This window comes from Neovison vison, chromosome 5, assembly GCF_020171115.1.
Source record: "Neovison vison isolate M4711 chromosome 5, ASM_NN_V1, whole genome shotgun sequence".
In the NCBI taxonomy this organism is placed as follows: domain Eukaryota; kingdom Metazoa; phylum Chordata; class Mammalia; order Carnivora; family Mustelidae; genus Neogale; species Neogale vison.
In genome coordinates, this window is record NC_058095.1 from 134,009,692 (window position 1) to 134,035,663 (window position 25,972).

General features: G+C 39.8%; 1 protein-coding gene across 3 annotated transcripts in view; it reads right to left on the bottom strand.

Annotated features, from left to right (window-relative positions):
• Positions 1-25,972, bottom strand: part of KLF12 (Kruppel like factor 12) — a 612,181-nt gene that overhangs the window by 427,703 nt on the left and 158,506 nt on the right. The window contains exon 1 of one of the 3 annotated variants that reach the window (XM_044249871.1): positions 19,017-19,286. The exons of 1 other annotated variant lie outside the window; for it this stretch is intronic. The gene's annotated coding sequence lies outside the window, so the exon portion shown is untranslated. Of the gene's footprint in view, positions 1-18,765; positions 18,844-19,016; positions 19,287-25,972 lie in introns of those variants that run through there. One more of the 3 variants, XM_044249873.1, reaches the window with a different exon arrangement.

Sequence of the window (25,972 nt, forward strand, 5' to 3'; positions counted from 1 at the left end):
ATGTATAAACTTCCAATTATAAGATAAATAAAAGTACTGGGCATGTAATGTACACCATGGTGACTACTGATAAAAATAATGTATTGTATATTTGAAAGTTTCATCCCTAGAAAGAGAAACAACTATCACCGTGTGGTGACAGTTGTTACCTAGTGTTAATCATTAAGCAATGCATACACACATCAAATCATACACTGTACACTTAAAATGAACAGAATGTCATATGTCAATTATATCTCAATCAATTTTTTTTAAAAGTGAATGGACAATCTGCTAGCCAAAACTTGATCCAAAAATAATGGACAAACACATAGAAGAAACTAGAAAAAAGATTACGTATCTGCCACTAGAAAAAATATAAAACCATGACCCAACAGTTGACACCTAAGTATTAGCCTATAAAAAACAGTTTCATGGGGCACCTGGGTGGCTCAGTCCCTTAAGTGTCTCTGCCTTGGGTTCAGGTTATGAGCCAGGAGCTCCGGGATCTAGTCCCGAGTGGAGCCCTGTATCAGGCTCCTAGCTCAGTGGGGAGTCTTCTTCTCCCTCCGCCCTTCTTCCTGCTCGTGCTCTCTCTCCCTGTTCCTGCTCTCTGGCTCTCACTCTCTCAAATAAATATATAAAATCTTAAAGAAAGAAAGAGAGTTTCAACTATAGCTCATGGAAAGACAGAAATATTTTCTCAATTTCTATATCCACCAAAATATCGATACAGAAACATGATTCAGTAGTAAGGAAAATATTATAGACTAATCCCACTTGTGGGGGGAAAAAAAAATATATATATATATAAATATATATATATATTCATTCAAAACTTCATACTAATTTATCAAATAAAATCAATTAAATTTATACAAAACTAATAACTTATGAAAAGGCAGGGTTTAATCTCTAATGCAAAGATAGTTCAATATTAATGAATCCTCTAATAAAAAGCTCTATAATAGTCAACTAAAGAAGAAAAAAAGATGATTTATCAGATGACTTTTTTAAAAAACTTACATAAAATTCAACAAACAGTCCAAAAAAAAGGGAGGGGGGAGAAAAAGAAAGAAATCTAAGCACATTTAAGCTACACAAGGGTAGAAAGAAAATACGTATTTAAGATAACTATCCTACAAAATCATGTTTTTGAGAGCAAAGACTTTAAGTTACAAGGCAACAGGGTAAACTAAATTCCAATGGGTAACAAGCCCATTCACAGAGAAAGAGGACATTCCCTTTGACCATGATAATGGAAATAGAATGAAGGGTCATAAAAGCATATAAGAAACAGAAAGCAGAATGGTGGTTGCCAGGGGCCCAGGGAAGGGGGAAAATAGAGAGTTGCTGTCCAATGGGTATACAGTTTCAGTCTGGCAAGATGAGAAAGTCTGAGATCTTTTGCACAACAATGTGAACATAATTGACATTACTAAGCTGTAGGTTTAAAAACAGTTAATATGGAAATTTTTTTATTGTGTTTTTTTATTGCAATAAAATATTTTAAGAGTGGGAAAGAGAAGGGGGTTAAGAGCCAGGGCAAAGGAAGAGATAGAATCTTAAGCATGCTCCATGCCCAGCACAGAACCTGACACAGGGCAGGATCTCACAATCCTGAGATCATGACTGAGCCAAAATTCAGAGTCAGATGCTTAAATGACTGAGGCACCCTATTGCCCCTCTTCTAATTTTTAAGCAGATTAAAAAACAAAAACAAAAACACTGACATTTTAACAAATTCTTAAAAGATGAATGTGGGCTAGCTGAGTCAGTCAGTATCCCAGGAAGCCCCTGATGCCAGGACACCCCACAGCCAACCACCCTGCTCTTTTCCAAGCGTCCTCCAGGTGCTAGGACAAAAGAATGAAAGAACAAGAGAAGTAAGAAAGCCCCCACCCTAAAAGGGGGTACAAAGGTAGACATCAGCTATCACAGGAACCCAAGGATAAAACTTGGCCTCATCCCAGACTCTACTGTCAAATGAAGCAAAAGCCATCTGCCACAGAAACAAGAACAGTAAATACTCCAGCTTCCTCCATGCAAAGGTGAACTGCAGCTAGAGAAGAAGATTTATCTGCCTCCAGAAGAGAGACTCTGCCTATCTCTTAACCCAAGTTCAAAGAAAAACAGCCATTGGATGAGAGACAGAAATCACACACATTTGACCTTGCAGTGAACATCAGGTTAAAACTCATCTGCTCCTGGGGTAAGGCAGAAAAGTTACCCAGATCCAGAATTCTAAAATAATACAAAAAAGAAATCAGAAAGCGCACACAAACATTTAAGCCTGCCATTGACACAAGAGAGTCTGACTACCACAAGAAGGCAAGCTATCAAAGTCTCAACTCGGACTTAGGTACACCAGGCTCGCCTAAGACTGCTGTTGGTATAAGAGAACTGAGATCCTACCCACTCACCCACCCACAAGTCCACCCAGACTACTGCTGGGATAGAGGCAAAAGAACAAAAGGAGGCCCCCTGTGACAGTGGAGTTCAGAGCTGACCGAAACTTGAGAGTAGATCAGGAACACTGAGAAGAAAAACACGGTGACAGTTCAGGTCTCACTGAAGTCTTAAGGTAAAAGCAATGCATTCCTAAAGAAAGCTCAAGTCTCCAGTGATATGACAGTTCAAAAGCAACAACAAAGTAATAACTCAACACATCTACTGACCAAAACAATTTATCTTCCCTCTTCACAGACACTAATATCTTACAGAGTAAGAGACATGTCCATTTGTTAGCATAATTATTTACCTCAGTCTCTACTGTCCTTTTATACAAAATGTCACAGTCAACAAAATATTGTAAGACACAAAAACAAAGCAAGTTACTAGCTATCAAGAGATAAAGCTATCAATATAATTGGATCCCAAGATGGCAGAGATATTGAAACTACCAGAGATACTTTAAAATACCTACAATTAAAATGTAAAAGAATCTAGAAAAAAAGACAGACAAAAGGGATAAATGGAGAAATTCAGTAAACTGAAATTTCTTTAAAGTGATATAAAACACTTTATAAAGTGATATAAAAACACTGAAGAAGCAGCTTTATATCAAAGATAATTCTTTCACTGAGTTTACAAAAAACTCAACAGAAAGAATTAGTGAACTTGAAGATAGGAAGACACAACAGGAAGAATTAGTGAACTTGAAGATAGATCAAGAAAAATTATTCAGACTGAAAACCGAATGGGGGGTGGCAGTTGCAGAGGATCCGAGACCTAAGTGACAATTTGAAGTAAACAAATGTACTTGTCCAAATGGTCCAGAAAAAGAGAATAGAAAAAAGGGGGCAGAAGAAATACTTACAAAAATAGAGGGGAAAACCTGTGAAAAATTAGAAAGGACAATAAACTACAGATCAAAGAAGCTAAGAGAACTCCTAAGCAGGATAATTACAAATGATAACAAGCCTATACGTGTAAAAACATTTGGTTTTACTGAAAACCGAAGTTAAAAAATATATCCTGAAGATATATAAAAAATATATCCTGAAGATAGAGAAAAATAACGTTACATATGGAGCCACAAAATCAGAATGACAAAGGACATCTCTTTGGAAACTATGCAAAGTAGAGGATAATATAGCATAGCAACATACCTAAAGTAATGAATGGAGAGAAAACTGGTAAACTAAAATTCAAACCCAGCTAAAATACTTCAGAAACAAAGGCAAATAGACTTTTTCAGAAAAAAAAAATCTGTGAAAAATCATTGTCAGCAAACCTACATTTTAAGAAATATTTTCTTTAGGCAAAAATAATATGATACCAGACAGAAATTTAGAACAAAGAAATAAAGAATCTTTGAAGTATAAAAAACATCAGTAAATACAAACAAAGACCTTTTATTCTGATTTATAATCCATATTAAAGGGAACTAAATCTTTAAAGCAAAAGTAATACCTAGGAAATATATGGTTTATAATATGTATAAGTTAAAATGTATTAAGAAAATAACATAAACAGTGGGAGAGAAAAAAAAGGGCAGTATACTGTTATAACTTTCTTTCTGACATCATATAGGAAGTGGTATTGTATCATATGACCATGAGAAATTAATGACATATATTGTAAACCTTAGAGTAACCACTAGAAATATAAAACAAAGACCTGTAATTACTGGAGATAAAATTGACTACTAGAAAATAATCAGCCCCAAAAAAGTCAAGATATGGAAAAATAAGAGTAAAAAAGCTAGGTGAGACAAAGAAAACAAACAGCAAGTTATTATATTGAAATCCAATCATATCAAAATAATGTTTAAAGTAAACAAATCATTCCAAGTAAAAGTTAGAGATCATAAAATTGGATTAAAAATTCACACACAATTGTATGTTGTCTATAAAGGAAAAACAGGGATATTACATGATGATAAAGGGGTCAATTCACCAAGAAAACACAACAATCCTAGATATGTATGCACCTAATAACAAAGTTTTCAAAATGCATAAAGCAAAAACTAATAGACCTGAAGAGAATCAGATTAATTCATGAATGTATTTTAAATACTAAACTTTTCTTTCCCAATAGCTGAGAGATTCAAAGAGAGAAAAAAAAAAATCAGTTGACAATACAGAAGACTTGAACATTATTAACCAACTTGGCTCACTGATATTTACAAAATATAGACCTAATTGACATTTATAGAATGTTCCACCCAATAATGACAGGACACATGGTTTGTATGTATAATATTCACCAATACAGACCATATACTGAGTGATAAAGCAAATCTCAGAAAATTTTTAAAGAATCAAAATCATACATACTCTGAAAACAAATCAGTATCAGAAAAATATCTGTAAGATCTCCAAGTATTGACTATTAAACAACACAATCCTAAACAATTCAAAGTAAACAATGAAATCACAATGGAAATTAGAAAATATTAACTGAATTAAAGTTTAAAGGAGCAGTATTCAAAGGAAAATTTATGGCATTATATCCTTATTTAAGAAAAGAAAAAAGGTCTCAAATCAACACTTTAAGCTTCCATCTTAAAAAAAACTAAAAAGAGAACCGATTAAACCTGTGACAAGCATAATAAAGAAAATAATAAAGGTCAGGAATCAATGAATTAGAAAAAAAGTAAAAATTAGAAAAAAAATTAATGAAACCAAAAGCTGGCCCTTTCAAAACATCAATAAAATTAATAAACTCCTGGCCAGACTGATCAGGAGAAAAGGAGAAAAGTGACCAGTCACCTAAATCAGATATAACAAGTTATCAGTACAGATCCTACAATCGTTAAAAGAACAGGACAATATAAACAACTTTATGCCAATAAATTCTGTAACTTGGGTGAAAAAGCCAAATTCTTTCAAAAACACAAACCAAGATGTTTAATTCACAAATGATCATATAATCTGAATAGCTCTGTATGTGTTGAATAAATTGAATTTATAGTTAAAAGTCTTCCTGCAAAGGGGGAAAAAAACTTTAAATCCAGATGGATTCTCTGGTGAATTCTTCCACAGATTTAAGGAAGAAATAATTCTACACAAACTATTCCAAAAAAATAGATAATAGAACACTTCCATTGTCATTTTAGGCTAGGAATAACCTGAAAGCAAAAATCAGATAAAAATATTAAAAGAAAAAATAAAAAGAACTGAACAGTATAAACACATATCTTAATTCTTTTTTTTTTTTTAAGATTTTATTTATTTATTTGACAGATAGAGATCACAAGTAGGCAGAGAGGCAGGCAGAGAGAGAGAAGAGGAAGCAGGCTTCCTGCCGAGCAGAGAGCCCGATGCGGGGCTCGATCCCAGGACTCTGGGATCATGACCTGAGCCAAAGGCAGGGGCTTTAGCCCACTGAGCCACCCAGGCGCCCCAACACATATCTTAATTCTTAACAAAATATTAGAAAATCAAATATAGCTATATATAACTAGATAATGCACCAAGAACAAGTAAGACTTTTATAAGTAATGAGAGTCTGTCACAACATTCAAAAATCAAGCCACACAATTAATTCACCATACCAACAGACTAAAACAAAAAATCTTATCATCTCAGTAAATATAAAATAGCCAGAAACCTATGAAAGTACTTAGATTTAAGAGAATTTAAGAGAAAACAACCATTACAAGTAAAATACTAAGATCTTTTTGAACCATAAAAAACTATATAAACAGAAAGACATCCACATTCTTGAATGGGGATGACACACTGAACTAAAAATATTAAAATGTTAATTGTCCCCAGAGTATATACCACATAATGCAATTCCCATTAGAATCAAACAGGGTTTTTGTGTATTTTTTTGTCCAGGGGAGTTGGGACAATAGATGACATATTCCTTAGATTTGGACTTTACTACTTTAAAAGGGAAAAAAAAAAAACCCTGGTACTATCATAGGATAGCTGAGAACATAATACAACTGCAGAATTTATATTTACTGGTAAAAGAATACATTACTTTAAAAATGGTGCTAATATGCATCTGAAAGTAAATAAAAGTGGATTCCTCTTCTATAGCACATATAACTAAAAATTACAAATTACTATAATTACTAAAGATAAGATCAAAGTGGAAGGGAAAAATTCAGTGTAAGTGTAGATTACACATCTATTTTGTCAATGGAGAAAACATTAAAAAAAAAAGTTAAGTAGGACAGAACGAACTGATTATATAAAAATTAAAAATGTTATACATCAAAAGATACCTCTTGAACAAACAAAAGATCAAGGTTTTTTTGTTGTTTTTTTTTTTTAAGATTTTATTTATTCATGTCAGAGAGAGAAAGAGCCCAAGCAAGGAGAGTAGCAAGCAGAATAAGCAGAGGGAGAAGCAGGCTTCCCCTAACCTCCCTTCCCCACTCCCCCGACACCCAAGCAAGGAGCCCTATGCAGGACTCCATCCCAGGACCCAGGGATCATGACCTGAGCGCAAGGCAGACACTTAACTAACTAAGCCACCCAGGCACCCCAAAAGGTCAGTTTTTGACAAAAGTCTTTGCAATCCAGATATCAAATGGTTAATAGCTATAATACATAAAGAACTCCCACAAAAGGACATTAACCCAAGAAGAAAAATGAGCAGAGTATGAAAGGGCAATTTTTAGAAGAACAACTCCAATGTACCTACAAATATAGAAAAAGATGTTCAATGTCACCAACAGTCAGGAAATACTAATTTAAAGTAACTGTGAGATACTACTGCACAACTATCAGACTGGGAAAGTGTCAACTTTTCCTAATGGAGTTTCAAGTTAAGGATTTTGCCTGCATTACTGGTAAAAAGAACTGCTACAGCCTTTTTCTTCAAAGCAATGTGGCACAGTATTGAAGCAGTAAATAATCCCACCCTGGGAATCCATAATCCCACCCTGGGAATCTGTCCCATTGGTCTGTCAAAGTGTAGATATAAAGGTATTTCTCTATTGTTTCTATATTATTAGTAGAAATTATTCTATATTGTTATTAGTTTCTATAGTGTAATTAGTGGAAAAAACTAGAAACAAAAGCATTGCCCATCAATAAGTTAATGGTTCAGCAGACTATGAAATAACCGTACTTGAGAATATCAGGCAATATTTTGTTTTCGCTTTTGTTTTTGTTTTTTTTTAATGGAGTAGAGATATAGCAGTTGAGTGTAAGTATTTCCCTTAAGCCATACTGAACCAAAAAACAAATTTGACAATAGTCTCCAAAATATAATCCCATTTTTATAATCAGTGATCAAAAAACTTTGTGCAAATGTGTTTATGATGCTTAGGATATGGAGAAAAATGTAAAAGGACACATAGTTCTGATGATATGGGTTACGGGGGAATGGAATGTTATTGCTGGCTATAGGAAGTAGGGGAGAAGTAGGGGAAAAAAAAAAGAAAAAATGAAGTTTAAAGTCTTCACATACATACTTACTTTTATCAGAGAGATATATTTCTAAACACTGCTCAATGAGTTTAGGTGAAACACTTCTTTCCTACAGATCTTAAGTTGTCCTTTGAAAACCTTACTCATAAAAGTAATAATAGTAATAATCAATTCATTTAAGTAAATAGCTCGCTTTGAGTTGGTTATAAGCATTAAATGAGACAATGCCTTTTAAGTGTACCATACACATTTTCAGTACAGCAAGCACAAAATATACCTTTTTTGAAAGGAAAAAGAAACCTAAAACAATCACATGCTTAAATGGAAAAGATTTTCTGATAAGATGAAAAGTACTCAAAAGAAACTAAAACATGAAACTAAAAATATCTAGGTATTATTTTTAGGCACACTAAGGATCTACATGAAAATAAAATAAACTGAAATATAGTACAGTGTGGCCCTCCCTCTGGCTGTAGCTTCGAGGCTTCCTCCTGATCTGCACACACTTAGGACAGAGAGTACCTTTGTACTTTCAGCATCTAGCACAAGCCTTGGTACATGGTAAGTGATGAACCGTCTCCTCATTTTCTTCAGAGTAGAAATGCCTCTATTTGCACAGTCTCTTTTAAAATCTGAGCTATTACATATGGTTTTTTTATGCCCCTTTAAAGTACATTTTGGAAGGGGATAGAATTCATCCAATAATATTCACTGACTATCTTACATGAGCTAGATGCTAGACACAGGCACCTCTTTTTTGCAAAGTAGACTTTCAAAATCTAAGACTAAAGGAAACTTAGGAAGACAGCAGTGGAATGAAATGGAAAAAATTATGTTACTGGTGTTGGAAATCAAGGTTCTAGTTTTGGCGTGGCCACCTTCTAGTTATTTTACCTTCATATGACTTTAATATCCTCGTGAAGAAAAAAAGTGACATGTGTCCTGTCTACCTTATAGGATTGTCAGGATGACACTAAAACCACCCTGTAAACCACCAACCACGAACCAAATTTCTTTTTGTTAGGCCCACACTTCCCAAGTATTCTGGAGTGTCTTAATTACTGAGCTATTTATAAATGAAAACAACTGCTTCAGCCTAGTGCCTTGGTATGATCCCAATATACTCAATAGAGAGTTCAGTATACAACAGGAATTCTATCACTGCCCTTTATAGACTCATTAAGAGTGAATTTCTTTCTTGTTATACATTGTCTCAAAATGAAATGTGTGTTTCCTTAAATGTAAGCAGTTACACCTAAAGCAGAAAGGTAACCCACTTTCCAGAGGGTGTCACTCTGAACAACCAACCACTTTAATGTCAAGTTTCTTCCTAAATATCCCTTCAAGCCACACCTCTGATAAATTACAACTGACTGTGACCTTCTGTAAAACTGATTGGTTTTCAAGTTTTTCCTTCTGTTGTTCTTAAGTTAGAAAAAAAAATCTTACTCTCATATTCAAGGTTTTTGGTCAAAGGTAAAATTCTCATCATTTATAAATAAATTATCATACATCAAATCTTCAGCGATATGAAAAAATTTCACTAGACAGCTTCCCAGAAGGGGTATTTTTAAAATTTTATTAACCAATCATCACACACACACACACACACACACACACACACACACGGGGTTTTTTTGTGGGGGTTTTTTGGTTTTTTTTTGCCCAAATAAACCTTCTCTAAACTCATTATAACACTGCATGCCCTACTAGCCAAGCACTTCCCAGTATTTATTTTTGGGAATCACAATTTTCTGGTGATAAGGCAAATGATAAAACACCATAAAGCCATCAGCTCTAAAAGATAACAGAAAAGGAGGTGTGAAATCACCACAGTAGCCAAAATATGGTTTTAATTTGCTTTCTTATTCTTGTAGGTTTGCTTTTTTCTTTTCTACAGAAAGTAAATGTTTCCCACAAAGAATTATTGCCATATCCATGAAAAACCTGAAACTCTTGATTTCGCAGATAAAGGGCATTTTTTCCTAAGCATTTCGTTTAAGTAACTTACAGCCCTTGGTCCATTTATCACAAATTGCTTTATTATAATTTTCTACATTAAGTCTTACCTCCTCTCCTTGATTTCAGCTCAGTAATGATGATGTCCTACCCATTTTTATACATGATTCCATATACATGATAGGAGCTGAATATATATACACACATATATGTCAAAAGAGGTAAGGCATTTTTTAGAGCGATTATGTTTTTTCTTACTTTTATGACACCTTTGACTGTAACAGCCTTATCAAACGGCACAATGTGTATTGGCCAGAAGTTACTGGTCGACTACTGTCACTTGGAAACATCCTGTAGCTGTTGCCTTCTAAAATAATTTTTTGGATGAAGTCTCATAATTTGTTTCAGTACACGGATCACCCATCACAGAACTGGCTTCTGTATTAAAGTAAATATTCTAGTAAATGTATTCTAGTAAGTGTAGTATGTCAATATAATCTACAAATAAAATAACAGCCTCTAAACACAATATTTGTATAATATTCCCCTTTTTTGCTCGATTCTACAAGTTTAACTCTGGAATAGCATACTTAAGGCTAAAGGGAGAGCAGAGAAACACAGGGAGGAAAAAGTAACACAAAGGCTTTCCAGCACTCAAATCTTCACTTTGGCGCTAGTTGGCTATTGACCACGATCGCACCAATTTGGTGAAAATCAGTTCCTACATCTATAAAATAGAAACCATAATATCATATATAGGTACTCAAAGAGTACCTATACTCAAATATACTCAAGAGTATATACTCAAATAGAGTAATCTCATGTTTTTCAATATATAATGCACTCCTGGAAACATACACAAAATCCAAGTAAGTGTAAGTCAAGGGACCAGACTTCTGTTTTAAAGGAGATCCACACCCAGGGACAAAAGAAAAATTACAAACTCTAGTTACATGTAATCTATTGAGTTCCGTACTAAAAACAGATGTATAGCATTCTGTATATTCCACAATCTTATTTTTCACAATTTATCAGATTAACTCCATTAAAGCACCTCCAAAGAGTCACTTTTCAACACACCTAATGATTTCTGTTTCAACTGTGTATCAAGATGATAAACTCTGTTTCTTATAAGTAGAAGCAGCCCTTTCAATTTCTGCCTTTTTCCATTTATTTTGTTAATGAAAAGCAAAAGTAGTACAATTTTCAAATAATTTTTAAAATTATTGTCAAAAGTAGCAAAGTCACGGGGTGGGGGCGGGGGGTGGGAAGGAACTCTTACTGGCAGTAAGCACCATCACACAATAGCTTTAAAAAAACACCATCCGTGAACTGATGTTCCTAAGTCAAGATCCAGTGTATAAAAGGTATTCTAGGAGTCTCCACACATACTATAGTATAAACATAGTATATTCATAGTATAAATTATTTGGAAGTCAACCTACACATACCTGTATACTAAAGAGTACATACTAAATAAGCCAACACATGAGAAACATGGCGCCTAACTTCTGCACAAGAAAGAGCAGCTACTTTATTTTGTTGCTACCCTTCATTCCGAATGGATTACTTTATAAACCAATGATTCTAAACTGTCTGCTTTTAATAGAAATCCCTTATAATCCAGCAATCACATCACCAGGTAATACAAGAACACTAATTCAAAGGGATACATGCCCCCTGGTGTAGCAGCATTATGTACAATAGCCAAGATACGGAAACAGCCCAAGTGTCCACAGATATACGAGTAGAGGCCGCAAATACACGATGGAATATTACTCAGCAATAAAAAAGAATGAGATGTTGCCATTTGCAAAAAGATGGATGGAGCTACTGAGTATAATGCCAAGTGAAATCAGTCAGAGAAAGACAGATACCAGATGATTTCACTCATATGTGGAATTTAAGAAACAAACGTGCAAAGGGAAAAAAAGAGAGACACATCAAGAAACAGACTTAATTATAGAGAACAAACTGATGGTTACCAGAAGGGAAGTGGGGTTTTGTTAAATAGGTGATGGGGATTAAGGTGTGCACCTGTTGTGACGAGCACCGAGTAATGTATGGAAATAGTGAATTACTGTATTTTACACCTGAAACTAACATAACACTGTATGTTAACTAACTGAAATTAAAAACTTACAAAAAGAGAGAGAGGCACCAATACCCTGGAACAAACTAATATTTGTAGAGCACTAAATGTGAACAAGGTACATATACTAGATGTTTTATGGACATCACCACAATTTCAGTCCTCAAACATATCTACAAAGCTGACATTACTTGTTCTTGTTTTTACTTATCAGTGGGTAAATGGAGACTTGGAGAATTAACTTGCCCTGTTAGACAGCCAAAACCTGAGTAGTCTGAGGTTTCAAATCCAGCGTTGTTCAACTCCACTACAAAGCTTCATTTTGCAAAAATAAAATTTAAAAAATTCAAGAAAATATTGTGAATTGTGGAATGGCTAAGACAGTTGAATATACATAGCTAGAAAACATGTAGGTAGGAAATATCCATGACACTGCCCTTTAGCTACTGAAGGGTTAGTGTGGGGCTGCACTCCTTCATTTGTTCTTTCCATGAGTATTTTAGCCCTAGCCCTGTATGATAAGTCACAATGGTAGGCACTGGATGAGAAGCCAGGACAGGAACTTTGAGGAGGATACATTTCCTGCTCTCAAAGGGCTTACTACTGGGAGTAGACAAGGCAAAGCAACAAGCAGATGGAACAGCATGTACTCCAGGGCCACAGAATACAGACTAGAGCCCTGCATGTTCTCAAAGCAAGGGATGGCAAAATAGAGTCCCACAGAGAGTGATGTTTACAGTAATAGCTGTAACAAGAACAGGAGTTAGGGTGTTTGTGGCACATGGAAAGAGCCTGAAACGAGTTATATCGATGAGCTAGTTTGAGTGTTTCTTTGCTCTTGTAAGAATAGTGTTTACACAGTGTGAAACATACTTTGCTTCTTAACTGAAGAAAATGTAGCTGGGGAGAAATTATGTAAATTAAAATTGTTCTTAATTTTCTCAAATGTATGTGTGTAAAGAAATGTGCGTGGCAGAAAAAGGTGTGCATATAAAATGTGTTCAACATATTTTCAAATATCCATGCAATATCTCCAACATTTACCTCTCTTTACTGTGCATGTATTGTGTTACAATGTTTTGAGTCTAACCAAGACACCTTAAGCCATAAATCAGACATAGCTTAATCAACAGAATCTTGGCTTAACTAGGAATTTGCAGTTAAATAGACTGTTCTAAATCATAGTACAACAGCATGAATGTAATGATTCTATAAAAAAAAAAAATTAAAGGGATTTTTAATGACCAGTTGATAGAAGTTTCAGTTGACTCACTGAAGAAACAGCCTGGAGGTTTACAATCCCTAAATAATCACTGTTGATCTTTATTTTCTGTTTTCTGTAAAATGATCATGGGAACTGTATTTTCATAGACCTTCTTCAGAAAACCTATTCGGATACTTCACCTGCATTATATAAATGTTAATAGTCAGTGACTTTCATTCCAGCTAGAGAAACTTTTTAAGAATGACTTTCTCAAGGTCACAGAGCAAATCTCTGGTGAGACAGGAATGGAATTCATGACCTTTGACTGCCAGAAGTTTTCTACCCACACTCGGAAATTCCTTCTCCATAAGTGTAATTTATATGCTCACTTTGAGAGGCTGGAAAGTTCATCCCTTGTAGGGATGTGGGGGATGGAGAGGGAGTGGTTTCCCTGTCCAATCAGTTGCCACACCAGTACTTTCCAGTTTTATAAAGTGATTTGTACCCACACTATTCCCTTTCACCCTCACCATACCCCTGAAAAATGCACATTATTTTTCCCATTTTCTAGACTCGGAGAGGTTATGAAATGTGACCAAGGCCATTCAGAGTTAGAAGGCAAGAGCCCCTAATTCAAACTGTAGTATCTCTGCCCCTTAAACCTGTCCAGACAACAGGAGATATACTCTTAGCAGATACCTGATTGGGAAATGAATAAACATTTTCTTTAGAGTTATTTATTTCATTTTTTACAATCCTTCCTCTTGGTTGTCATTTACTTTTGCTGGTTTGTTTTCTTTGGGGAAGGGCTGTTTTCATGCTGTAAGTTTGCTTGCTAAAATAAAAAAAAAAAAAAACAAGTGAGAATAATATTACTAAACACAGGCTTTGAGAAAACAAATTGTGTGCTTTCCCTCTTTATTCGATGATGGGGAGAGGGGGCTTTTTACTATAATTCTTGGTCTTAGTGTATGTGGCATGGGGGATATATATACCAACATAGAAAGACAATATAAAAATTTGCATTCATAAATATAAATACTGTGTATGTATACACACAGGTACATACATAAAATAGCAATCACACACACACACACACACACACACACATATATAACTACACATGTACATCATGACAGGAATTATTCTATTCTGAAAACCCTTAAGTGTGGTGAATGTAGCACTGGGAACACAATTCCTGGCTGTCTTGGCCAGTCTGCGGTAATGGGGCGGCCTCTGTTACTCGGATGGGCCTCTGTTACTCGGATGGGCCTCTGTTACTCGGATGGGCCTCTGTTACTCTGATGGCGGCCTCTGTTACTTGGATGGGCCTCTGTTACTCTGATGGCGGCCTCTGTTACCCGGATGGGCCTCTGTTACTCTGATGGCGGCCTCTGTTACCCGGATGGGCCTCTGTTACTCTGATGGCGGCCTCTGTTACTCGGATGGGACTGGGCCTCTGTTACTCTGATGGGCCTCTGTTACTCGGATGGTGGCCTCTGTTACTCGGATGGGCCTCTGTTACTCTGATGGGCCTCTGTTACTCTGATGGCGGCCTCTGTTACTCTGATGGCGGCCTCTGTTACTCGGATGGGCCTCTGTTACTCGGATGGGCCTCTGTTACTCGGATGGGACTGGGCCTCTGTTACTCTGATGGGACTGTCCCAGAGCTCTGCAACTGGTTCTTGCCTTCCACACACGAGGGCAGTGCGGCAAGGGCTTTCTACTACACCATCTGTACCTAAAAAGCGATACTGTTTGGACCAGTCCAGTTATGGTAATATCCAAAACTATATACCATGGAATTAGCCACAGAAGAGAAGCAGAACTTTAAGTTGAAAAAAAGACAGGAAGAAAGGCCATACCAGAGCAGAGTTTTTTGGGTGAATATCCTGCAATCTACTGCCAGACCAAAACAAATTTTTATGGAGCAACAGGACTACTCAAGTAGCCACTTTTATGACAATAAACACCCAAAACCAAAAAATCCTTTTGTAACATAATTACTGAGAATATATAGAGAAAGCAACCATTTAATCCACAGCATGTGTTCTCCACCACAAGAACTCAAAAGCTGACATCAGATGGGGTGTGGCTGGTCTAGGCCCTGGAAATGAATTCTGGTCTGTTGAAGTCAAACAGTTCTCTGGACCGGACTGGGATCTAGAAACACAGCAGATCTCACAGAGCCTAAGGCTGTTGACCTCCTGGGCACAGGGCAAGGCCCATCTGTTTACTAGCATTTTGATTTTGGGAGCTGTGGTTGTGGTGTATGAGTTAAGGCTGTGGTTTATAGGGTGTTGCCAGTGATTTAATGTTAATATTTTTCCCCTTACATTTTGTACATACTTAAGATTGAAAGCTGTGCGTAGTTTGTAGGCTGAAAAATAAATAAAAAGAAAAATTTCACACAGAAAATAAACGGACACCAGGCAAAAATACATATATTTCTACTCTATTGGCATACAGTATTTTCAAAATGTAAATGATAGAGGTAAGCAACTGCAACCTATTTTAGGAATTATTTATAAAAATGAAAATTGTTTCAACAAAGAATAAGACAATCATGGGTGTGGATTCTAAATAAATCAGTGTGGGGTTTTTTAGCTCCTGTTCATTAATCAACATGGAAGCAGGAGTGGGGAGACTTCCTTATCCAAAAAAAGAGTAACTTTAAAAATGAGTCTGTGCCTCTAGTATTGTAGGATACAACTATGTTGCATTAATCCACAAATCACTGACAGTTGCATTTATGAAGTTAACACTCTAAGAAGATAGTTTCTCTTATATACAAAGAAAACCTTTAGCACCCCCAATTCAATGGAATTGTACCAATGAAATTCACATAAATATGAAATTCCACACTCTCCATCTCATGCGATGGTAAAAACATCCCGGGCCTTTATATGTTCAACTATTTAACAATATCACCTCACTGGTAAGGTTACTCAATAGTCTGGATTAACCAATACTGGCTGTAGTTCAAGATGCCCTCAGTGTAGGCCTAAAGGTCTAAGCACTTGTGTCCTCTTTGCAGAAAGGAAAAACAAACAAAAACAAAAACACACAAAAAAAACCCACCTATGTTTAAGACCAAATTATTTCATTAAGCTGTTAACAGCCTGCTTCATGATATAACATTTAAAACTCACTCAGTCTGTTGAAGTGCTTGTTTACTTTTCACAGGAGGTGGGGAAGTAATCCCCTAGGAACATATATATATTTTTAAATGACCAGAACACTATTGCTATTATATGCCTGATGCACACTCTTCGTAATGAATGAACGTCAAGCATCCTGATTTGTTTTTCCCTTGGCCTGGGGAGAGTGAGCCCACGAGTGTTTGCAGTCCCTTCCCTTTCTGTACACATAGGCTGCAGCTGTAGTAAACAAGCACCAGCCAAGAGTTGCTAAGGTCAAGGTCTCAAATGCTACAGCAGGACCAGTTTTCTCCCAAAGGACATTCGGTTACTGAAAAAGAACTTTCTGGAGAAAAAAAAGATATATATTAAGGGCTCACCGGCACAACAATTTTCATTCAATAAATAGTAAGACAAAGCATTTCAAAATAAAGTTTATCTGAACGAAGTTTCTTTCAAATAGGCATTACCAAGTAATAAATCAACTGAAGCAACTCAAAAATAAACAGAAATCCCTCAAGAATGACAAGCCTGACAGAACTGTATTCGTCACACAGTTTTATTTCATAAACTAAAAGCCCCAAATTTTACCAGCCTTCGTATATTTTACAATAGTTATGAATTACAAGGCAGAATTAAACTTCTCTCCAAAATACACGACAAATGTCTGCCTATACCTCTATGCTCTAACTGCTCTCTCCCCAACCCAAAGCAGCTTACCAGACTCAAGCTAGTCTTCACATTGACCAGCCTGCAGCAAGAGATACAACTTATGCAACTGAAATGTTTGTCCTTCAACATCCCATGTCCACTGAGCTTCCACAGTTAAACATTTTCTAGCCTGGAAGTATACCCCTTTATCACAACCAATTTTTATGTGGTTCTAAACAAATGTAAACAACATGGGAATGAGGTCTACAAACAGCACAGCCCGGCTCCTGGGGGGGAAGGGGTGTCGCGGTTTTATTAAATGCCAATTCCAAAGAGCATTTCTTAGATGATGGAATACACCCACTCTTCAAAGTGACCACTCCTATTCCCATCACGAGCTGCGCCCTGTTAAACGCCACCAAATTTATTTCAAAGCATTTACTTATCCAAACAACTCTATCCTCCAGTAAGAAAAGGGCCTGCAGGCGTCTTCGTGGATTTGCAGAATGACGTTATTTGATTGACAGATGTCTACTGAAGCCACTGGATGCACATGCAGTAAATGTAAATAGAGCTGCTCACCTCCCCAGTGTTACTGAGAAACAGAATATTAAAGCTGATTTAAAATAAAATAGCCGAGTGCTCGGCGGAGAATTCTATTAGCCAGTGGAATTGCTTAAAACAATCCATACAGAACGATACTTAAAATCTGTACGGTTAAATTAGAGAGCTGACAATATTAACCATACAAACTGTTTATCCAGATTACACATTCCGTTGTACTAATACTCTTTAACTCAACACAGTCAGTTTTTATCAGCTGAATTAAGGGTATTACTATTAAAGTATGCAAAACTCGAAGCGCAGGGGGAAGGGGGTTGGGAAGCTGCAGGGCATATAACAAAGGAATTGGTACTTTTTCCAAGCGTTTGCCTCAAATGCACTTCGAAACAGAACTGTTGAGTGCACCCCACCCTTTTCCCCAAAGATAAAAGTTTTCAAAGTTCTAATAGGCAGTTCTCTACCCAACAAAAGCAGGATTGATTCTCCCCGCAGGGGAGCATCTAACATGAACACCAACTAATGTCGCGGAGGTCAAGTCTGAGTCCTGGGAGCGAGCTTCTAAGCCAAGAAGTGGCTCCCAGGCCGTCTCCGCGGGCTTCCCGGCTCGCGTGGACGTGCTAAGTTGCCCCTTGTCAACTCCGGCCGGCTCCCCCGTAATTGAAAATAACAGCCACGGGCCAGCCCCTGGCTACTTCCATGGACCAGGCACCGTAGCAAGTGACAGTTACACATCATTACGACCAGAGACAATAATGAATGTAGCACCAGGACCACTATTCATGCCAGCAGTGTCATCTCCGCCTTAACCCCTTCCCCTCCACTCTCTCCGGTGCACACCCACAGCCCACACAGCCCCGGTGCGGCGGCTATTCTCCGAACTCGCTCTATTCCTGGGGGCAAACTACTTCCACAACACCCCCCCCCCAATTCAGCCCTGGTGTTTTATTTCTCATCCTTGGCAACTGTCAGCCAAACACTGCAACCAACAATTCCACTAGGGGTAGAAAAACATTTGCTTAATTCACGGTACTTGATAAGTTTAAAAAAAAAAAAAAAAAGAATTTGGGGGTGGGGGGAGAAACGTCCTTCTTTCTTCTCCACATATCCGACCGACGCTTCTTGCTCAGCAATAGCATCGCCCTCCCTCGGCCCCCTCCCGCTTCCCAACACTTTCCCCCTTTAAGAACATAGACCAACCAAAATGATTTAACTTGAGCAGATGACAGAAGGAAAATAAAACATGTTAAGAGAATACGGTCTGATTTGGGATGGCAAAAAAAAAAAAAAAAAAAAAGGAGGGGGTTGTTTATTTTGATAAGAAACGGAATCGGCACAGACCTGAACAGAAGCTGCAGAGCAGGAGAAATTGTTTTCTTTCCCTCACACAGTGTCCCCCTCTCTCTCCCTTTCTCTCTCTCGCACACACACGCGCGCGCACACACTCACTCTCGCACACACACGGCGTCACCCGCGCACACTCACACGCACACTCGCACACGCACAGGCAGAGCCTCTCAGCTGCTCTCTGCAGTTCTCAGGAAATGAATGGGGGGCAACCCAGGGAACTGTTGTACTTGCAAATGACTTACCCGGATCACATGATGCGCTAAATGTAGGGTGGGCCGGTGGGTGGAGGCTGCCGAGACGCGAGCCCCGGTCTAGCGTGGGGAGCCTCGCCAGGCCCGCATCGAATTACCCCGGGGCCCAGCCGAGGGGGTTGCAAGACGCCGCTTCTCCTCCCTTGCAGCCCGCAGCTCAGGAAACCGGAGAGGCGCGGGGGGTGGGGTGGGGTGGGGTGAGGTGAGGTGGGGGGGGTGAAAACACCAAACCCCCAAACAAAAGAGCTCCGGGTCCTCCACCCCAGAAACAAAGCCCCGCCGCTGCGGGCGAGCCCCGGGGTGGGGCCGAGGGCGGGGGCGGCGGCGGGGAGGGGCTCGCTCAGCAGGCGCTAAGTCGCTTTATTGCCATAAAATGGGGCCCCCGAGCCGCTCCGCCCGAGGATTAGGAGGCGGGCTCAGAGTGTGATGGTTGAAATCCCCTGTGGGAAACTAACCCCTCCCCGCTCGCAGAGGTAGAAGGCAACACCCACTGCCCGGCCCTCGCCTCGCCGCCCGGGCCGCCGGGCTGGGGGGTGGGTCCGCGGAGCCTCCACCCCGCCCCACCCCGCCCCACCCCTGCCCCCGCCCCCCGGCCTCCGGCCTCGGCCGAGCTTCCCTTTCACCTGCACCACCTTGCTGCGGCACCCAAAATAACCTACACATGGCCAACCGAGCTTTGGGGGCCGCCGGCCGAGGGGGGCCCGCGGGGCCTCGCGGCGGGTGGAGCCCCCGGATTGCAACTCTCCAGGCGAGGACTCGCGCTGAGCCGCGAGAAAGTCCCCTCTTTTGTGTCAGAGCGCGCAAGGCAGCCTTAGGAAGAGAATTCGGAGGCAAACCGAGCGCGGAGCCCGCTCGGCCCCCCGCCCCCTCCCCGCTCCGGCCCGGGTGGGGGCGTGCAGGGAGGGGGCCGGGCGCCCGAGCCGTCCCCGCGGCTCACCCGCCAGCTAACTTGGAAAGGTGTGGGCGGAGCCGGCTCCAGCGGCCGGCCGAGGCTGCGGGCGCGGCGGCGCGGCGGCTCCCGGGGACCGCCCCCGGGCGCCGGGCATCGCCCGGGTCGGGCAACAATGGGGTCCGGGCAGGGGCAGTCCGGGCGGGCGGTGCCCTGGATGCTGGGGTGCGCGCGGGGGGTGGGGCGAGAGGAGGGCTGGGCGAGGAAGGAAGCGGATCATTGTTTGGGTTCGGGAGCGGCGCACGTTGCGGGGGTGTCCTCCCTCCCGGTGCTTCACCTTGGGATGGATGGGGGCGGGGGAAGACGCATGCCTCGCCTGGGAAACCCGGCAGAAGGGGCGCCAGCCCGTGTTAGTTATTCGCGAAAGCAGGCGAACTTGCAGGAGCGGAAGGAAGCTGGAGCTGCAGACCCCTGCCGAGGCCCCGAGGGCTGTGGGGCCCGCGGTGTTGGGGAGTCCAGCCCCCGACCTGTGCCCCAGTAGGGAGGCAGGAGAAGCGAGCGGCCCCTCCCTCCCCGCCCCCGCGCCCGGGGGAGCAGATCCGCGGGATTCTGGGGCGGGAGAGAGGAGGCAGCGGCGGGGCGCCCGTTCCCGCCGCGGCTCGAAGGGCGCGGGGTCAGCGCCGCGCCGGAGGGTCGGCGGGGGCGGGGAGGAGACCGGGCGGAAGCGGACGGGCGGGGTGGGGAGGGGGGCTGGCGGGGCGCGGCGGTCAGCGGTGGAGATGCGAGCGCCACTTTTCTTGCAAACCTAGGTGAGCGCGCTGGGGCTCCCGGGCCCGCCGACACCCCTGCGCGGTGCCCCTGAGCCCGCCCCGCGCGGGAAACCGCCCCGGCGGTGGGAAGGCTGCGAAGGGGAAGTTTATGTTAGGAGAGCAAGATTTGAAGTAATGTGGCACAAGTGGGGTGGGAAGAGAAACAAGGGAGAGGCCGAGAAACAGGAAATGAGAGCAAAGGAACGACTTCTAGCCAGGAAAAGCCGTGTTCTACATTTTGTGTGGCATTTTCCAAACATCTCTGAAGGCCCGGTGTGCGTTATTAATGAAAACAAAGGCAGTGTACCGCCTGGTGCGATCTCTGCCACCTGCCACAGTCTGTGCATGAGGAATGATGGGAAAGGTGGTCCAGCCTGGACGATGAGTCCACAGCCCACTTCTGATCCTCACAGGACGACTCAGCGGGCCTGCCTCTTAGACATCCGACAGTATTGAGAGGAGGGCTCTGCCCTGCTCTCGGGGTTCCGAAGAACAACAAATGGCCTAAGTGTGACAGTGTCTGAAAATCACAGACCACCCCTTAAGCAAAGTCGTCTTAGAAGACGAAAGCTGTGAGAGCAGGAAGGCGAGGGATGCCCACATCTGAAGGTGTGGGTGCGGCAGGAATCAGGAACCCCGAAAGAAAATGGGACCTGGAGGCGGAGGGGCCATTGCAGGGTGGGGTCTCTATTTCGGGAAAGCGGCTGCGGACACCACCCCCTGGTCTAATCGCGGTTAACAGCCCCTTACACTGCACTACATCTGGAAGAAACGTGAAAAGGCATGTTTGGAAAACGGTAGAATATCAACAAATGCAGTGTTTAAACGAAAAACTTGCCTCTACTGGAAACACTGTGAAGTTTCCCTCTAGGTGGGGCAGGGAGTGAAGGAAGTGAGTTTAACCGTAAGAGTGAAGGATGCTGTAAGAAATTATGTCACTGTGGCAGTTCTTGTACTAACAGCTCTTTCTCAAAGCTGAGTGGCGGACCGACCATAAATATGTTCTGTAGCAAGTGCTTTTCTGCACGTGGAAAAGCATTCCAAGCTGCACTCTCTTCCTTTGGCAACAGCCAGAGGCATGTAAATAGAATGACAAAAGATCGAAAAGTACAAGACTCCATTCTGGAGAGATAAGGAAATTAGGGGAAGGTCAGTATTAATATCCAGAATCTGGGTAATGTGGTTAAAAGAAGGGAGTACATCAAATATTAGGGGGGAAAGTACTTGCCAATTATTTTTTAATTGTTGACAGATAAGAAAGAACAGAAATGTTCCATTAAGGCAACTCCCCAGATTTAGAGGAAAGGAAGAAAGAAGAAAGATAAAAATTTAAAAGGCAGAATCACTTCATTGTATGATCTGGGGATGGGTGGGGAAGAGCAAAACCAAAGAATAAAGATGGTTATCACTGAGAGTTAGGATACTGGAGTAAATTTTGTGTGTGTCTGTACATACATTTGTGTATATGAACTGAAGTTCCAATTCAGTTCATTTACTCTTTCCCTGTATCAAACTTAGCGTTAAACCAACTAGGGTGTGAACAGAAGGGAAAAAGGTAGAAAAATAGTACCCATAGCCTAGCAAAAATATGTGCACATCTTTACATTTTGTCCCTTACCCTTCGCTTCCATTTGTGTGCAGGGATATGAGAAGTCAGAGAATGTAAACATGTCAGTTTTTCACCAGGAATGTATAATTCTAACCGCATACAAGAATGTTTTGAAATTACAGAATCATAAAATTTCAGGGTTGAAAGTATCTTTCATATCCCATTCTTTATCCCATTCTTTACGGTACTTCAATTCTGTTTAAAACCAAGATAATTTGGGTCAAAGATGACTCATTTTCCTAAATGCATATACTTCTTTTACTTAGTCTTCATTATTACAAGTACCAAAAGATGAATGGATTAACAAGGCTGCTAGAGGTTGGTATTCTGAGTTTTTTAAACTTGGTATTCTTTTACCTAACATCTTGTCCCAGAAAAGAGAAGAACATACATGCACCCGCAAGGCAAGTAATATCTCACTCAGTGTAAACGATAAGGCAGAACTCACAACTAGAGATTTTAAGTTGTTAATGTAAAAATAAATGTTACCTACCTGCAAACTTTTTGTCAGATCTTCTTAATTATACTTCACCAGTGGTAATACTCTGAAAAATTAGTGTCAATGATAGAAAAGTCTTTTACAGTATTAAGAGTATTATCTGTACCACACCCTGATTTCTCTAAGGTAAAGACGCTTCAGTATCTGTGTATATTTAAAGTTCTTAAGCCTTTGGATTAGTGATGCCAAGGATCGCATGGATGATTTAACACATACAATTTCAGGCAGGGATGGGGGAAAATTGAGTCCATTTTCAGAAGTAAAAGCTGTGTTGAAAGACTAGACTTAATTCAAAGTCAAAATAAATGTGACTTCCAAAGCTATAAATAAATCTTAAACTATAGTTTTGACTTTTCCCTGGGGTCAGAAGTGAACGTGTATTGTCAGGTTTCCATGCCCATTTTTTCACATGTGGTATTTTGGTAATGATGTTCTGCAAAAGGAAGTTTTCCTGTTTGAGTTTGAGAAAGGCATGTAAAAAGCCTTACTAGGAATGCAAACAGCTGGTGATATTATGTGATTACATGGTAAACAACATGTTTTGATTTGAATGAGGAGCTGTCTGGAAATTAGAGGAAAATGACATTTTATAACTTTGTTTTGTTGCAATCAATACAGTTTGGGTCCTTCTAGCTTAAATATCTTTATTGCGCTCTCAGACGTATCTCTTCTTTTCCAAGCTCCTGCATAGTCATTTCTAGTCAAGTCTCAGGCAGCGTTCCTACTCCCCATCCCCCCACGCCCCTCCCCATTCCACCCCACCCCCTCCTCCCCATCCCCCCCCACCCCGCAGCTCTGAAACTCTGGCCTCCTTCCCTCGGGTCCATTCCACCTCACCTCCAGCAAAGCCTTAATTAGAGCATACTTACATTTAAAAACCCAAAGTGACACAAATTAGCATCAATACAATAACCATGACATTTGAGGGCCCCACGTAGATTTTTTTTTTAATTTTTTATTTTTTATAAACATATATTTTTATCCCCAGGGGTACAGGTCTGTGAATCGCCACTCACGTAGATTTTCATGTATTTCAGACTTCAAACCCAGGTGGATACCCTGCCACGCCCTCTCCTTCCTAGCTGCCTTAATAGATGTTTCACCGCCCCGCGCCCCGCCCCCCCGCCCCATTATCGCTGTGGAATCTTCCCAAAATGATTCCATGACACCCCACACACAGATATACATATTCCACCCCCTCACCACAAAATTATGTTCCCCTCTTGAGGCTTCTTTTAATGTGATGGAAAGAGTACCTTTTTGATTCTCCTTTTTTTCCACCCATTTAAATGATATTCCCCATACTTCGAAGGATTAACGTTTATTGGGTCCTCACTTGGGCCAGTATGAGATACACAGCAGGAGATAACCTGGCCCAAGTAGGCATCCAGCAAGTGTTAATTCCCTCACTTATCACTAGGGTACTTTCACCTTCCTGCTTTCATTAAATATTATTGGCGCTCCTAGATAGGTAACCCATTTGAGAACTGAAGATGCACCTTAACCATGTTTTTAGCCTTTCCCCATCACAGTATTTTGTACATGGTAGATGATTAGTGAAATGTTTGTTGAGCCAATTAGAATAACATACAAAATTGGAGTGACATATGTTAAAACACAATATAGCTGAAAACCTGAATTTCCATTTGGGGGCACATATTAAAAACAACAAGCAAAACTGAAATGTGTTGATAAACACCTTTTGAACATGGATTCTGGCAACTTTCTTTTAAATTAGAAGTCTTTACATACAGAAATGTATCAGATTTGGAACACATTTATCTAATATTGTTGTCCCTATCATATTTAATCATTTTAAAATGATCCAATCAATTATACTATTTTTTCATTTTTTAAGTAGAATTGTACTAAATAAAAATTTAATTTTCATAACCAGAGTGAAAATTCATAGGAAAAGTTGTTTTTCAAAATGGCACTTTGTGAGGTGCCTGGGTGGCTCAATCGTTGGGCATCTGCCTTCAGCTCTGGTCATGACCAGCGTCCTGGGATCAAGCCCCCCATCAGGCTCCCCGCTCTGCAGGAAGCTTGCTTCTCCTCCCACTCCCCCTGTTTGTGTTCCCTCTCTCACTGTGTCTCTCTCTGTCAAATAAATAAATAAAATCTTAAAAAAAAAAAAAAAAGAGGCACTTTGCAAGTCTTTAGATTGCAAATGTTAGAGATATAATGTAATAAACAGATAATTTGCATTTTTAAAATATAACAAATTGAGGCATTATCAGATTTGAAATATAGCTATCCTTGCCTTTTTTATTTTTATAATTAGAAATTATGCCCCATGGAAATAATTTAATTCAGCTAAAGTGTACATAGTTTGCAGAATACCACTTTAATTTCATGCTATATACAAGACACTAGCCTCAGTATTATAAGCATACGAAGATGAACTTAGATAAAAGTAATGAATAACTATAATATAAAATACAATTACAATACTCTGGATAAAGTTGTATCTATTAGGTAACACTAAGAAGAATGGAGAGAGAGCTTTTGTGGAGGTTAAAAATTTCTTCAAAAGACATTTTTATTTTTTAATAATATGAACTATGTCATGTGTGTAAAATAATATAAAACATATATATGTTATGGCACGTTCCTGTGGCCTCTTCCTAGCTTAAGTAATAGAATATTTCCAATACTCAAAGCCCCCACTCTGGTCATCCCAGTCACATCCCTCTCCTAGCCCTACAGGGGTAACTACTGTCTTTTCTGACTTGGGGTTCATAATTTTATTGTAATTTTTTATATCTTTTATTTTTATATAAAGTCATCATAATCATTATTTGTCCTAGTAGTGAATTGCCATTATTTATTTAGCTTATCCCCACCACAAGAATTTTCTCCAAATCTTTGCAATTATACTTAGATTATAGTGACTATCTTGGCATCTTTCTTTAAAAAAAAAATTTTTTTTTAAGCTGGTCTCGTCTAAGTTGTTCCCAAAACAAAGATTATGAATTTTTTTTTACTGATCTAGAAACATACTGCCAGATTATTGTTCAAAATTATTCTACCAGCTTAACAATGACCACATCATATCTGAGAGTACCATCTTCCCTGTGTTCTGGCTAAGGTGTTCTGGTTAGTTGAGTGGTGCTTCAGAGAAAAAAAAAACAAAAAAGC